This window comes from Oncorhynchus keta, chromosome 24 (genome assembly GCF_023373465.1).
Source record: "Oncorhynchus keta strain PuntledgeMale-10-30-2019 chromosome 24, Oket_V2, whole genome shotgun sequence".
Classification (NCBI taxonomy): Eukaryota; Metazoa; Chordata; class Actinopteri; order Salmoniformes; family Salmonidae; genus Oncorhynchus; species Oncorhynchus keta.
Window position 1 is genome coordinate 11,399,861 of NC_068444.1, and position 11,351 is coordinate 11,411,211.

An 11,351-nucleotide genomic window follows, 5' to 3' on the forward strand; every position below is an offset into this window, starting at 1 on the left:
AGAACCATACTGACCCATAGAACCATACTGCCCCATTACACACACAGAAATGAGGGTCCCTCACGGGTTCTTTGGGAAGGGGGATGGTAGAACCATACTGACCCATAGAACCATACTGCCCCATTACACACACAGTAATGAGGGTACCTCACGGGTTCTTTGGGAAGGGGGATGGTAGAAGCATACTGACCCATAGAACCATACTGACCCATAGAACCATACTGCCCCATAGAACCATACTGCCCCATTACACACACAGTAATGCGGGTACCTCACGGGTTCTTTGGGAAGGGGGATGGTAGAACCATACTGACCCATAGAACCATACTGACCCATAGAACCATACTGACTCATAGAACCATACTGACCCATAGAACCATACTGCCCCATAGAACCATACTGACCCATAGAACCATACTGCCCCATAGAACCATACTGACCCATAGAACCATACTGCCCCATTACACACACAGTAATGAGGGTACCTCACGGGTTCTTTGGAAAGGGGGATGGTAGAACCATACTGACCCATAGAACCATTCTGACCCATAGAACCATACTGCCCCATTACACACACAGAAATGAGGGTCCCTCACAGGTTCTTTGGGAAGGGGGATGGTAGAACCATACTGACCCATAGAACCATACTGCCCCATTACACACACAGTAATGAGGGTACCTCACGGGTTCTTTGGGAAGGGGGATGGTAGAACCATACTGACCTATAGAACCATACTGACCCATAGAACCATACTGCCCCATAGAACCATACTGCCCCATAGAACCATACTGCCCCATAAAACCATACTGACCCATAGAACCATACTGCCCCATAGAACCATACTGACCCATAGAACCATACTGACCCATAGAACCATACTGACCCATAGAACCATACTGACCCATAGAACAATACTGCCCCATAGAACCATACTGCCCCATAGAACCATACTGCCCCATAAAACCATACTGCCCCATAAAACCATTACTGACCCATCGAACCATACTGCCCCATAGAACCATACTGACCCATAGAACCATACTGCCCCATAAAACCATACTGACCCATAGAACCATACTGCCCCATAAAACCATACTGCCCCATAAAACCATACTGCCCCATAGAACCATACTGACCCATAGAACCATACCGCCCCATAGAACCATACTGCCCCATAGAACCATACTGACCCATAGAACCATACTGACCCATAGAACCATACTGCCCCATAGAACCATACTGCCCCATTACACACACAGAACCATACTGCCCCGTAGAACCATACTGCCCCATAGAACCATACTGCCCCATAGAACCATACTGCCCCATTACACACACAGAACCATACTGACCCATAGAACCATACTGCCCCATTACACACACAGTAATGAGGGTACCTCACGGGTTCTTTGGGAAGGGGATAGAACCATACTGACCCATAGAACCATACTGCCCCATTCCACACACAGAAATGCGGGTCCCCACAGGTTCTTTGGGAAGGGGGATGGTAGAACCATACTGACCCATAGAACCATACTGCCCCATTACACACACAGTAATGAGGGTACCTCACGGGTTCTTTGGGAAGGGGGATGGTAGAACCATACTGACCCATAGAACCATACTGCCCCATAGAACCATACTGCCCCATTACACACACCTCAGAAGGGGGATTGTAGAACCATACTGACCCATAGAACCATACTGCCCCATTACACACAGAAATGAGGGTCCCTCACGGGTTCTTTGGGAAGGGGATGGTAGAACCATACTGACCCATAGAACCATACTGCCCCATTACCACACACAGTAATGAGGGTCCCTCACAGGTTCTTTGGGAAGGGGATGGGGATGGTAGAACCATACTGACCCATAGAACCATACTGCCCCATAGAACCATACTGCCCCATTACACACAGTAATGAGGGTACCTCACGGGTTCTTTGGGAAGGGGATGGTAGAACCATACTGACCCATAGAACCATACTGACCCATAGAACCATACTGACCCATAGAACCATACTGACCCATAGAACCATACTGAACCATACTGACCCATAGAACCATACGGCCCCATGAACCATAGAACCATACTGCCCCATTACACACACAGTAATGAGGGTACCTCACGGGTTCTTTGGGAAGGGGGATGGTAGAACCATACTGGACCTATAGAACCATACTGACCCATAGAACCATACTGCCCCATAGAACCATACTGCCCCATAGAACCATACTGCCCCATAGAACCATACTGCCCCATAAACCATACTGACCCATAGAACCATACTGCCCCATAGAACCATACTGCATAGAACCATACTGGAACCATACTCCCCATTACTGGGAATGGGAACCATACTGCCCCATAGAACCATACTGACCCATAGAACCATACTGCCCCATTACACACACAGAAATGAGGGGGATGGTCCATACTCCCATAGAACCATACTGGGTTCACGGGTTCTTTGGGAAGGGGGATGGTAGAAGATACTGACCCATAGAACCATACTGACCCATAGAACCATACTGCCCCATAGAACCATACTGCCCCATTACACACACAGTAATGCGGGTACCTCACGGGTTCTTTGGGAAGGGGGATGGTAGAACCATACTGACCCATAGAACCATACTGACCCATAGAACCATACTGACTCATAGAACCATACTGACCCATAGAACCATACTGCCCCATAGAACCATACTGACCCATAGAACCATACTGCCCCATAGAACCATACTGACCCATAGAACCATACTGCCCCATAGAACCATACGGCCCCATAGAACCATACGGCCCCATAGAACCATACTGCCCCATTACACACACAGTAATGAGGGTACCTCACGGGTTCTTTGGGAAGGGGGATGGTAGAACCATACTGACCTATAGAACCATACTGACCCATAGAACCATACTGCCCCATAGAACCATACATAGAACCATACTGCCCCATAGAACCATACTGCCCCATAGAACCATACTGACCCATAGAACCATACTGCCCCATAGAACCATACTGACCCATAGAACCATACTGACCCATAGAACCATACTGCCCCATAGAACCATACTGCCCCATAAAACCATACTGACCCATAGAACCATACTGCCCCATAGAACCATACTGCCCCATAGAACCATACTGCCCCATAAAACCATACTGCCCCATAAAACCATTACTGAACAACCATACTGCCCCATAGAACCATACTGACCCATAGAACCATACTGCCCCATAGAACCATACTGATACCATACTGCCCCATAAACCATACTGACCCATAAAACCATACTGCCCCATAGAACCATACTGACCCATAGAACCATACTGCCCCATAGAACCATACTGCCCCATAGAACCATACTGACCCATAGAACCATACTACCCATGAACCATACCCCCATAGAACCATACTGCCCCATTACACACACAGAACCATACTGCCCCGTAGAACCATACTGCCCCATAGAACCATACTGCCCCATAGAACCATACTGCCCCATAAACCATACTGACCCATAGAACCATACTGCCCCATTAGAACCATAATGCCCCAAGGGGATAGAACCATACTGCCCCATAGAACCATACTGCCCCATACACACAGAAATGCCCCTACAGGTTCTTTGGGAAGGGGGGATGGTAGAACCATACTGACCCATAGAACCATACTGCCCCATTAGAACAGTACTGAGGGTACCCACGGGTTCTTTGGGAAGGGGGATAGAACCATACTGACCCATAGAACCATACTGCCCCATAGAACCATACTGCCCCATTACACATAATGACACCTCACAAGGGGAACCATACTGACCCATAGAACCATACTGCCCCATTACACACACAGAACCATAAGGGGATGGTAGAACCATACCCCATAGAACCATACTGCCCCATTACACACACAGTAATGAGGGTACCCCACGGGTTCTTTGGGAAGGGGGATGGTAGAAGCATACTGACCCATAGAACCATACTGACCCATAGAACCATACTGCCCCATAGAACCATACTGCCCCATTACACACACAGTAATGCGGGTACCTCACGGGTTCTTTGGGAAGGGGGATGGTAGAACCATACTGACCCATAGAACCATACTGACCCATAGAACCATACTGACTCATAGAACCATACTGACCCATAGAACCATACTGCCCCATAGAACCATACTGACCCATAGAACCATACTGCCCCATAGAACCATACTGACCCATAGAACCATACTGCCCCATAGAACCATACTAGAACCATACATAGAACCATACTGCCCCATAAAACCATACTGCCCCATAGAACCATACTGCCCCATAGAACCATACTGCCCCATAGAACCATACTGCCCCATAGAACCATACTGACCCATAGAACCATACTGCCCCATAGAACCATACTGCCCCATAGAACCATACTGCCCCATAAAACCATACTGAACCATACTGACCCATAACCATACTGAACCATACTGCCCCATGAACCATACCATAGAACCATACTGCCCCATAGAACCATACTGATAGAACCATACTGCCCCATAGAACCATACTGACCCATAGAACCATTACCATACATACTGCCCCATTACACAGAACCATACTGCCCAGTAGAACCATACTACCCCATAGAACCATACTGCTCCATTACACAATGAGGGTACACAGAACCATACTGACCCATAGAACCATACTGCCCCATTATACACACAGTAATGAGGGTACCTCACGGGTTCTTTGGGAAGGGGGATGGTAGAACCATACTGACCCATAGAACCATACTGACCCATAGAACCATACTGCCCCATTACACACACAGAAATGAGGGTCCCTTACACGGGTTCATTTGGGAATGGGAACCATACTGATGGTAGAACCATACTGACCCATAGAACCATACTGCCCCATTACACACACAGTAATGAGGGTACCTCACGGGTTCTTTGGGAAAGGGGATGGTAGAACCATACTGACCCATAGAACCATACTGCCCCATAGAACCATACTGCCCCATAGAACCATACTGCCCCATAGAACCATACTGACCCATATAACCATACTGACCCATAGAAACATACTGCCCCATTATTTAAATGCATACGGAAAATATTCAGACCACTTTGACATTTTTCACATTTTGTTGCGTTATAACATTATTCTAAAATTGATCAAAGTTATTTGATTTTTTTTAAAAGTAATAATCAATCTACACACATTACCCCGTAATACAGTATCAAAGCGAAAACAGGTTTTTAGAAAAGGAAACAAATTAAACAGAAATTATTTAATTTATTTACATAAGTATAAAGATCCCTTTGAGACTCTATATTGAGCTGTTGAGATGTTTCTACAACTTGATTGGAGTCCACCTGTGGTAAATTCAATTGATTGAACATGATTTGGAAAGGCACACACCTGTCTATATAAGGTCCCACAGTTGATAGTGCCTGTCAGAGCAAAAACCAAGCTATGAGGTCGAAGGAATTATCCATAGAGCTCCAAGACAGGATTGTGTTGAGGCAAAGATCTGGGGAAGGGTACCAAAACATTTCTGCAGCATTGAAGGTCCCCAAGAACACAGTGGTCTCCATCATTCATAAATGGAAGAAGTTTGTAACCACCAAGACTCTTCCTACCGTGTAGCTGGTCACCCGGCCAAACTAAGCAATCGGGAGAGAAGGGCCTTGGTCAGGGAGGTGACCAAGAACCTGATGGTCACTCTGACAGAGCTCCAGAGTTCCTCTGTGGAGATGGGAGAAACTTCCAGAAGGACAACCATCTCTGCAGCATTCCACCAATCAGGCCTTTATGGTGAAGTGGCCAAACGGAAGCCACTACTGAGTAAAAGGCACATGACAGTCTGCTCAGAGTTTTCCAAAAGGCACCTAAAGGACTCTCAGACCATGAGAAACAAGATTCTGTGGTCTGATGAAATCAAGATTGAACTCTTCGGCCTAAATGCTAAGCATCTCATCTGGAGGAAATCTGGCACCATCCCTACGGTGAAGCATGGTGGTGGCACCATCCCTACGGTGAAGCATGGTGGTGGCAGCATCATACTGTGGGGATATTTTTCAGCGGCAGCGGCAGCGACTGGGTTCGATTCCCGGGACCACCCATACGTAGAATGTATGCACACATGACTGTAAGTCGCTTTGGATAAAAGCGTCAGCTAAATGGCATATTATTATTATTATTATTATTAAGTCTGCAGAGAAGAATGGGAGAAACTTCCAAATACAGGTGTGCCGAGCTTGTAGCATCATACCCAAGAAGACTCGAGTCTGTAATCTCTGACAAAGGTGCTGCATCAAAAGTACTGAGTAAAGGGTCTGAATACTAAATGTGTAAATGTGATATTTTAGGTTTTAGATTGCAAAAAAAATAATAATCTAAAAATCTGTTTTTGCTTTGTCATTATGGGGTATTGTGCATAGATCGATGAGGGCGGTGGGGGGGGGGACGTTTTAATCCATTTTAGAATAAGGCTGTAATGGAACAGAATGTGGAAAAAGTCACGGGGTCTGAATACATTCCGAAGACCGAGAATTGAATTGCAAAGAATTGCAGACGAAGGACATCTGATGTCGTGTCCTTTATCTATTGTCCCAGGTGCTTACACGTTATGATTTTTGATCACAGCTCAGTCTGCTATTGACATGCAAGCGAATCGTGCTACAATCAACAGCATCATCAAGCTGTACACATAATGTCCTGTCCTTTATCTGTCACAGAGTAAACGTTAAACGAGTTACGAAGTTTAAGATCACAGCTGTTACACCTTCAACTCAGGAGCCTGATTGGCCCAAGGCTTCCTTCCTCTGATTGGCTTCCCGTTCTCCCAGAGGAGATACACAATTTTCTCAAATAGCTGTTGATTGAATCCCTTGTGACAAATTTGAACCTGTAATTTTCATGCAATATTGCTTGCCAAGTACATCCTTGAAAATAATGTCTCCCTTGTGCGTGTGACCATAGGAACTATGGAGAGTCATTCTTGAGAGCATCATTAATTAACCAATGCACAGGATGACTGCCTGCCTCCATCCTTTCACTATTGAGGTAAATTGTCAATAACATATTCTGAAATAAAGTATGCATGTACTATTAATCAAGTGGGTGAACTAATTCTAACACCACATCCCTGAACTCGGTGCACTTGGCTGGCCGTAAATCATATATATAGCACTGAACCTGGCTGAATGTGGCTGTGGTTGCATCTGCCCTGTTGTGGAAACAGGGGAATGATTCAGACAATTACAGGAAGGAAGCATTCCGGCTCGTCTTAACCTTTACATAATAAAAACAGCTCTTTAGGAGTGGATGAAACCTTTATTTTTAGAGGCTGTCTGAACGGGTGCAGTTTTATGTTTCACTACAGCTGTCCTCTCTATCTTTCCAACGACGGTGCTTGTTGAAACACTCCCACAGGTGTCCTCTCTATCTTTCCAACAACTCTGTAACGGTTTTCTAGGTGTGAAGGAGAGTCGGACCAAAACGCAGCCTGTAGATTGTGATCCATGTTTAATCAACAAACGTAAACACAAATTAACATAAAACAATAAACGTAACGAAAACCGAAACAGCCTATACTTGTCAACTAACACAGCGACAGGAACAAAGACACTAAGGACAATCACCCATGACAAACTCAAAGAATATGGCTGCCTAAATATGGTTCCCAATCAGAGACAACGATAAACACCTACCTCTGATTGAGAACCACTCCAGACAGCCATAGACTTTGCTAGAACACCCCACTAAGCTACAATCCCAATACCAACACCAAAACCCCAAGACAAAACACACCACAATACAAAAACCCCATGCCACACCCTGGCCTGACCCAATACATTAAGATAAACACAAAATAGTTCGACCAGGGCGTGACAAACGGTGCTTGTTGAAATACTCCCACTGGGAGAAAAGGGTCCATATACAGACCATTTCCAATGCATATTTACAGTTTTGTGACAACTGATTGTCTTTTAGACATGTATGATATTAGGATTACTCTGAATATCACGTGGGCATTTCCTACAGCCGGATATGGACTAAATAAAACAATCCTACCATATAAAACATCCTATTTTCTTTTCAAGCTCAATAATTTGGACAAATATGAAATCTGTCGTTTTTCGGATGCACAAATAAGTATTAGATTCCCTCCGGATGTCATACATGGTATGGCCATATATTGATTCAATAGATATCCTGAGATAGGCCTAGATGGATATCTTATTCTGATGACAAATACAAGACAGTAGGCCTACACAGTATGTTGTCTCAACACATACAGTGCATACTGTATGCTCTTGACTTGACATCCATATCAGAATGTTGATGCCTTATGCATTTTGATATGCTTAATAAGGACAATTTCGATTCCTTATTTGAGTTTTGGGGACATGCTCAATAATTTGACAAATATTAAATCCATATATTTCTTTCAGACATCACTCTGGATAAAGTCATTACAAAACGCAAGCTAAAAGCACTGTAACTGGTAGCCTAGCAACAAGCATCAGGTATTTTCTGATGTGGAGTTCTAACTGTCATTTTTTTAATTTTGGGCGCAACAAATGAGTGTTTAAATGGTGTTTGGTCAAACTGACAACTGGAGAAACAAAGACGTGAGAAGCCGTTCAGAAAATTCCTCAAAGAAGTTAACACTAAAGTGAGTAGCTAATTTGAGATGTTATATTTATCTTAGTAACGTTAATTAGAATCAAGAACATTAGCTAGCTCATTTGGCCAGCAGCTAACTAGCTAACAAATACTGAAATTGCCTTCCCTTCAGGGATTATTTTTTTCACCCCCTATCAAGCCTCAAGGTGACAGCTAACATTTCAAAATGTTTAGGAATATTTTGTATTACCGGTTAATATAAGCTATCTGACTAGCAACTTGGCTATCTCGCTACCTTGTTCCAGTTAGTTTTCTCATCATGGACAGGCTGTATCACATCCGGCCGTGATTGGGAGTCCCATAGAGCTGCGCACAATTGACCCAGCGTCGTTCAGGGTTTGGCCGGGGTAGGCCGTCATTATAAATAAGAATTTGTTCTAAAATGACTTGCCAGGTTAAATAAAGATTCAATAAAAAACGAAAAATAATAATGATGAATGAAGCAGGTAGGAGTAGCTAGTTTGTGGTATGGTTATACTGAAATGACAATATGTTCTTGCAATATCTGACACAATTTTGCTGAATGATTTATGCATTGACAGTTTGATGGATCCCAAACCAACACTACCACCATGATGGGTCTGGAATGCAAGGGACCACCACTGACAACCCAATCTGCAAACATGCATTGACGTTTGTCCATAACAAACATCTCATCCATGGTCCATAACAAACATCTCATCCATGGTCCATAACAAACATCTCATCCATGGTCCATAACAAACATCTCATCCATGGTCCATAACAAACATCTCATCCATGGTCCATAACAAACATATTTTGACCTTCGTCTCCCCCGAGCCCATACGGGAGTTGTAGAGATGAGACAAGACAGTAACTACTAACAATTTGATACTATGAAATTGGGGGTAAAAAATAAAATGTAAAACATTTAAAAACTTTTGCAATTATGTTAGCACAGCTGAAAACATTTGTTCTGATTAAAGAAGCAATACAACTGGCCTTCTTTATACTAGCTGAGTATCTGCAGTATCAGCATTTGTGGTTTTGAACTGTTTTCAGCTGTGCTAACATAATTGCAAAAGGGTTTTCTAATGATCAATTAGCCTTTTTAAATGATAAACTTGGATTAGCGAACACAACGTGCCATTGGAACACAGGAGTGATGGTTGCTGATAATGGGCCTCTGTACGCCTATGTAGATTTTCCCGAAAAAAGCAGTCGTTTCCAGCTACTATAGTCATTTACAACATTAACAATGTCTACACTGTATTTTTGATCAATTTGATGTTACTTCAATGGACAAAAACAATGCTTTTCTTTCTAAAACAAGGAAATTTCTTAGTGACCCCAAACTTTTGAACAGTAGTGTATCTCATATCTCCCTAGAATCATACGGTAGCAGGGAGATTTCTGAGGTGTGGATTGTGTGCATGTAGAAACTGTCCCATTACAGAGAATATCCTGATATATATGAAATCAGGGGCATGTGTATCTGGAACATGTCTACTCCTTATATCTAATACAATGTAGATATCCAGAAATATATAGATAAATGTATCCCCTGATATTGACCCTTTTTGTCCAGTGTCCCAGCAACAGTGCTTGTTGAAATATTCCCATCTCATCTTGTTGAAATATTCCCAGCTCATCTTGTTGAAATATTCCCAGCTCATCTTGTTGAAATACTCCCAGGTCATCTGACTGAAAACGCGGTCACGCCAGTCTAAAAACAGACAGGGATTCTCTAACAGTTATTGTCCCCTGTCTCTCTCACCTCTCTCACCCCTCTCTTTTCTCTCTCTCTCTCTCTCTCTCTCTCTCTCTCTCTCTCTCTCTCTCTCTCTCCTCTCTCTCTCTCTCTCTCTCTCTCTCTCTCTCTCCCCTCTCTCTCTCTCTCCCTCCCACACTGCTGGCTCACTCGACACTCACTCGCAGCATGACAGCTGGTTGCTGGTGGAACGTGCATGTGGTGGAGGTCAGGGTGTTGACCAGGGAGGATTGTGGGAAATCCCTGAGAGGAGGACGTGATGGTGGCGCAAGGAGGAGATGGGACTTTTTGTTAACCCTTGAGAGAACAATGACACACACACACATGCACGCACACACACACACGGGCGCACACACGCGCACACACACACACACACACACACACACACGCACGCACGCACGCACGCACACACACACACACACACACACACACACACACATGCGCACACACCAACGCGCACACACCAACACACACACACACACACACACACACACACACACACACACACACACACACACACACACACACACACACAGAGTAGTAACACCAAGGCCTCCAAGGGAAAATAATTTACAGGTCAGTAAGTCTCCTATGTTACCGTAAATTCCAAAGAAACTTCGGTTTAACAGTATATTACTGTAAAAAGTGCTTTCTTACAGTAATGTATTGTTAAACCAAACTTTATTTGGAATTTACAGTAACATACTGTACCTTTTTTACAGTAACATACTGTACATTTTTACAGTAAGTTACTGGCTGCCGGTAAGTTACCGTAAAGCAAGTTAAGTTTATTTTACTGTGCAGCGGTGGGAGAGCTGACATAGGCCAGTGTCCGGCCAACGTTCACCGGTCTGCCTCCGCTTGTAAACAGGTTCTCCTCTGTCACCGTCACACACACAGTCCCACAACAGCTGGTTCCGCCT